This window comes from Schistocerca cancellata, chromosome 6 (assembly GCF_023864275.1).
Source record: "Schistocerca cancellata isolate TAMUIC-IGC-003103 chromosome 6, iqSchCanc2.1, whole genome shotgun sequence".
Taxonomy (NCBI): Eukaryota; Metazoa; Arthropoda; class Insecta; order Orthoptera; family Acrididae; genus Schistocerca; species Schistocerca cancellata.
This window is the reverse complement of record NC_064631.1, coordinates 226,625,119-226,631,578: the sequence shown is the minus strand read 5'-3', so window position 1 is coordinate 226,631,578 and position 6,460 is coordinate 226,625,119. Positions and strand designations below refer to the sequence as shown.

General features: G+C 44.2%; 1 non-coding gene across 1 annotated transcript; it reads left to right on the top strand.

The window, feature by feature from the left end:
* The first annotated feature begins 1,316 nt into the window (after positions 1-1,316).
* On the top strand, positions 1,317-1,391 carry Trnas-cga (transfer RNA serine (anticodon CGA)). Its single transcript has one exon. It is a non-coding gene; the product is annotated as a tRNA-Ser (tRNA).
* The last annotated feature ends 5,069 nt before the right edge of the window (positions 1,392-6,460 follow it).

The window sequence follows — 6,460 nt, the reverse complement described above, 5'->3', positions numbered from 1 at the left end:
TCCCTTAATGCTTGACGTTTCTCCCGACGTCTGTGGCATCTTCTAGCATGATAACTGTCCGTATCACAAGGTCAGAATCATACTGCAGTGGTTTGAGAAGCTTGACATAAATCTCTCCGATGTCCTGGCCACCAGATTCGCCTGATCTCAATCAACAGAACACAACTGTGGCGCCATCCCGCGTCGGCTCCACGAGCGAAAACCACCGACTCTCGCTCGTGCATAGACATGTATCACATATCTCCGGAAATCTAAAAACGACTTGTTGAATCATTCCCCAGAATCGTTGCTGTGTTGCGTTCCAAAACTGGACCAACACGCTACTAAGTAAGTGGTCATAATTTTTCGCACCATCAGTGTGTACGTGTTGATGTAGAAGCGCAAAAAAAAAAAAATTATATATATATAAAATAAATGAGAAGGTGCTTTGTCTGGCAGAATATTGATGCCACTATGTCAATATGAATAGAAATAGCAGACAACAGTGCCTAAGAAAAGAAAGTGTCACACGTCGCCAATGGAAAATGACTGCAAGAGTTGAAAGTATTTGATGGGAGATTTGCTTCTTCTCCGGTGCAGAAACCAACAAAGAAAGAACATTTTATTGTATGTAATGTGAAAAATATTACGTCTTTTGTCTTAAAACGTTGATCATAATTTATATGTAGGAGCAAATTATTTCAGAATATTAATTTGATTTTCACACAGCCTTAGTTAGTTCCGAGCTGTAGTCACCGCAAAGTACATTCATCAGAGAACGAAAGCACTTTATGGTGATTGTGTTGATGTGAGTACTGTGCGTCGTTGGGCGAGTAAGTTTAAAGATGTTGAGGCGGGAACAACAGACCTGCATGACAAACAAAGAGTGGGACGTCCTATGACAGCAAACGCCGAGTCCGACAAGCAAAATGTTGACAGATTGATTCAGGATGATCGTCGTATCGCTCAGAGAGAAATTGCAAGTACAATCGGAACTTCACAAGAACGTGTGGGTCATACTATTGCACAATGCCAAACCACACACTTCACGTGCCACCACAGTAGAGACTGATATGAAGATGGTATCTGTTATTTCGGACACGTCCGAAAGAAAAAAAATGCCATCTTCATATCGTTAAGGCGAACCGGCTGGTGAACTTCAGTGCGGATGCACACGATTTGCCTGAACTCTTACGGGACTCAATGGATTGTCTGCCGCGAGTAATGGGTATAATGGCAGGGGCACTACGATTGTAGTGTGTCGACTATACGTTGAGAGTGTGGGTCTCACGGGGAGCGTACCGCCGATAAGTTCCTGCAGTTGCACTACCCTCTGTGCCCTCGGTGGCTCAGATGGATAGAGCGTCTGCCACGAAAGCAGGAGATGCCGGGTTCGAGTCCCGGGCGGGGCACACATTTTCAATTGTCCCCGTTGATGTGTATCAACGCCCGCCAGCAGCTAATGGTATTGATATAATTGTAATTTCATTAAGAGACTGAATCCCACCACCGTACGGCATGCTCCATACAGTCCAGATTTAGCACCGTCTGGCTTCCATCTGTTCCTGATAATGAAAGACGATCTGCGGGGACATGATTATGCTTCTGATGAAGACGTTGAGAGAACTGTGAGACAGTGGTTGCGGAAACAGTCGATTCTTCCGTGACGGCTTCAGAAAACTTGTTCATCGTTGGCAGAAATGTATCCAATTGGCTGGTGATTATGTGGAAAAATGAATGTTGGTAATCACATTCTAAGGATTACTTCTGCATTTGGTTTATTAAAATATTCCCATCCAAACCCAATTAACGAAGATTGAGGCTTTACTTTTCATTCAACCCATCCTGGATTTCACTATCTTTACTACAACCTGGGATTCTAGACAGAGCGCTTTTCAAGTAGTGTGATCTACATCTACATATGTACTCCGCTAGTCACCAAGCGGTGTGTGGCAGAGGGCACAATTCGTGCCAAAGTCATATTTCCCCCCTCTGTTCCACTAGCGGATCGCACGAGGGAAAAACGACTGTCTGAACGCCTCAGTACGAGCTCTTATTTCCCTTACCTTCGAATCGTGATCATTGGGCGATTTGAAAGTTGGTGGTAATAATATATGCTCTACATCCTCGGTGAAAATCGGATTTCGGAATTTAGTGAGCAGTCCCTTCTGTTTAGCACTCCGTCTATCTGCAAGTGTGTCCCACTTCAAACTTTCTATGAGATTTGTAACGCTCTCGCGATGGCTAAATGTACCAGTCACATATCTTGCCGCTCTTCTTTGGACCTTCTCAATCTCTTGAATCAGACCCAACTGGTAAGGGTCCCATAGAGACGAACAATACTCCATGACTGGACGAACTAACGTATTGTAAGCTACTTCCTTTGTTGAAGGACTGCATCGCTTCAGCATTCTACCAATAAGCTGCAATCTAGAGTCCGCCTTACCCGCTACTTGGGTAATCTGATCATTCCATTTGAGATCATTTCGAATAGTCACACCCAGATACTTGACGGACGTTACCGCTTCCAAAGATTGGGCATTTGTTTTTTACTCGTACATTAATGGGAATTTTCGCCTTGCTATACGCAGTAGGTTACACTTGTATTGTATGTTAACCGGGGACCTAGAAACGACGGAGAGGCTCCGTCCCCGTCGCAGCTGCAGTGGTCCACAACCCCACGACGACTACCGCAGTCCACTTCACCGCTCCGCCGCCCCACACCGAACCCAGGGTTATTGTGCGGTTCGGCACCCCGGTGGACCCCCCAGGGAACGTCTCACACCAGACGAGTGTAACCCCTATGTTTGCGTGGTACAGTAATGGCGGTGTACACGTACGTGGAGAACTTGCTTGCGCAGCAATCGCCGACATAGTGTAACTGAGGCGGAATAAGGGGAACCAGCCCGCATTCGCCGAGGCAGATGGAAAACCGCCTAAAAACCATCCGCAGACTGGCCGGTTCACTGGACCTCGACACAAATCCGCCGGGCGGATTCGTGCCGGGGACCAGGCGCTCATTCCCACCCGGAAAGCCTTGCGTTAGACCGCACGGCCAACCGGGCGGGCTAGGTTACACTTACTAATATTGAGAGATAACTGCCAGTCATTACACCACGCATTTATTTTCTGCAAATCCTCATTCATTTGTTCACAGCTTTCGTGTGGTACTACTTTCCTGTAGACTACAGCACCATCGGCAAACGGTCTAAGGCTGCTATCGATACCATCAACCAGATCGTTTATGTAAATCGTAAAAAGCAGGGGACCTATTACGCTGCCCTGGGGCACACCTGAAGTTACGCTTGTTTCTGTTGAAGTCACCCCATTCAGGACGACATACTGCTCCCTGTCTATTAGAAAACTTTCTATCCAACCCATATGTCATCGGATAGACCGTAGGCGCGCACTTTTTGTAGCAAGCGACAGTGCGGAACTGAGTCGAACGCCTTTCGAAAGTCGAGAAACATGGCATCAACCTGGGAGCAGCCTGTTGTATATCATGCACAAAGAGGGCCAGTTGTGTCTCGCATGTCTGCTGTTTCCTAAATCCGTGCTGGTTTCAGCAGATGAGCTTCTCAGAGTCTAGAAAGGTCATTATGTCTGAGCACAAAATATGTTCCATGATTCTACAACAAATCGATGTCAGTGAAATTGGCCGGTAATTATGTGCATACGATTTTCTACCCTTTTTATAAATTGCTATGACCTGGGCCTTCTTCCATTCCCGTGGAACTTTCCGCCGTTCCAATGATCTATGATAGATGACGGATAAGAATGGTGCTATATTTGTAGCATAGTCAACATAAAATATTACGGGGATACCGTCTGGTCCAGATGCCTTCCTGGCGTCTAAGGATCTTAACCGTTTTACAATCCCAGATACACTTAACACTATGTCAGACATCCTTTCGTTTGTTCGATAATTGAAAGGGAGAATGGTGCTGCAGTCCTCTATCGTAAACGAGTTTTTGAAAGCTAGGTTTAGAATTGCGGCCTTTTGTTTATCATCATCAGTTACATTACCCGTACTGTCAGCAAGAGAAGGTATTGAATTATTTGTAGCGTTCATAGATTTTACGTACGACCAACATTTTTTGGGGTTATTTTTAGAATCTGGGTTATTTTTGAATCTGCAGATAAAATATTGCTTTCAAATACGTTAAAAGAATCTCTCATTGTCCTTCTGACAGCTGCTTTAATTTCGCATAATTTCTGTTTGTCAGCGGGGCAGTGACTACGTTTAAAGCGACTGTGCAAAATTCTCTGCTTTCTCAGCAACTTTCCAATATGTTTGTTGTACCAAGAGGGATCCTTTCCCTCCCCTATACTTTTGCTAGGCACATACTTCTCTAGCACATGGTGGACAATACCTTTAAATTCCGACCAAAGATGCTCAGTATCATTGTGTCCCGCGGGTGAATGCTTGGAGCTGACTATGAAGATATTCATTAATTACACTTTTATTTACATTCCCAAACAAGAAAACTCTACGTTGTTTCTTTGGTAATACTGACACTGATCTCAGCACATAATTGACGTCGAGGATGACATTCCATATTCGACTGACCCTGACACTCACATCCTTATATTTCAATTTCTAGCGAGCCGCCTTACGATTAATGTTTCCCAATACACGGAACTGATAATCGATTAACAGACACGTTATTTTTTCTGGCTGTCGTACAACAATGCCAGATTTCTTAGCAGCAACTCTTCGGTTGGTACGTATTTGTTGGTCGTACGGATTACTATTACATTTAGCTGTTGTGATCGCTTTCAGTGTGTGGTCGTAGCATTTGTTAGAGAGATCTTAGACTTTTAGAACTCTGTATATCTGCGAATAAGGGTTTGAGCACCCTTTATTGCGCTGTTGATGTATTCGTTCTTCGCCAAGATGGGACTGCTTCATATTATGTGGCCCGTGGTCTCAGAATGTACTCTATGAAGTCGATATCTATCGCCTTGAGATGTTTACATAACCACTTTTTCATAATTCTTCGTGCTCATGGAATGATCTTTGATGAGTACTAGTACAGCTTTGCCTGTACTCTCATTCTTCTTCTTTCGAAGCCAGAGATACGTCTCTTCTCAAAAATGGTTCAAATGGCTCTGAGCACTATGGGACTTGACATCTATGGTCATCAGTCCCCTAGAACTTAGAACTACTTAAACCTAACTAACCTAAGGACATCACACAACACCCAGTCATCACGAGGCAGAGAAAATCCCTGACCCCGCCGGGAATCGAACCCGGGAACCCGGGCGTGGGAAGCGAGAACGCTACCGCACGACCACGAGCTGCGGACTTATACTTCTCTTCTCTACGAATATTTAAGTTCTCCGCGTTGTAGGAAAAATGAACACTTAAATCTTCCCGTGTGAGCTCTGATCTTTATTATTTTATTACGCTAGTAAAATCTCCCTATGTAGATGAGAGTCTTCAAAATATTATGGCATTCCCAGGAGAAAGTTATGACTGAAATTTCATGAAAAAGGTACCGCCGCTACCAAAAACGCCTTTGTTTTAATGAATGCCACCCCATCTCGCTTATTATACCCGTGACACTGCCTCCCCTGTTTCTCGATAATAAACGAGTTGCTCTTCTTTGAATTTTCTCGATATCCCACGTCAATTAAATCTGTTACGGATCCCATACGACGCAGTAACGGAACTGCCAAATCGAACTATATCATTATAATATGATGCCTCTATGTGCCTCAGCCATCGCTCTGCTTCCTTACGTGTCTCGTACAGTCTTTCGAGTTCAACTCTGCGGTGAACTGCACCGTATATTATCTACACTGTGGTGTCAACGTTAGACACCACGCTAGAGGTTGCGATAATCGATAGCGGTCCAGCACTTGCAACCTCTCTGGACTCGCTGGCGCTTGCAGCGCCGCCGTATGGCACAGACAGTGACTTGCAGATCGCACCGGCCGAGTCAGTTACAGATCGTGAGCGAAGTCAGATTAGAATAGCCTTCAGCTCGCTTGGTTCACAGCCTCTGGTTCGCGCATGTATTACGCACGTAATACCACAATTGTGTTAATTTGCTTGTTGTGTAATCCAGTTAATGTTTGTTAATGAGTCGTTTGTATTCAAGAAAGATAGTTGTTATTAGTTATGTTCCTGGAGTGCAGTAGCAGGACAAAGTTAAGTAAAAGTTATTTACCAAAGTATTCCAGTACTAATTATTATTCAACGTTCCAGATTCCCACAACCACCACACTCGTGCTAGCCTCTATCATCCCACTGCAAATCCCAGGGGTATCGATCGAAAAGCATCCTGCATTTGTACGAGGTCATGACATGCTGCCATCGACCTTCACATCATACACATATAATAAAACTGTAACTGGCCGATGACTGTACATAGGAGATATTTAACATAATATGAGGGTTCTTTATAATAGCAGTAGAAGCTAAAAAAGTTATATTTAGAATTTTTGTTTTGTTTGTTTGTTTGTCTGTCTGCCT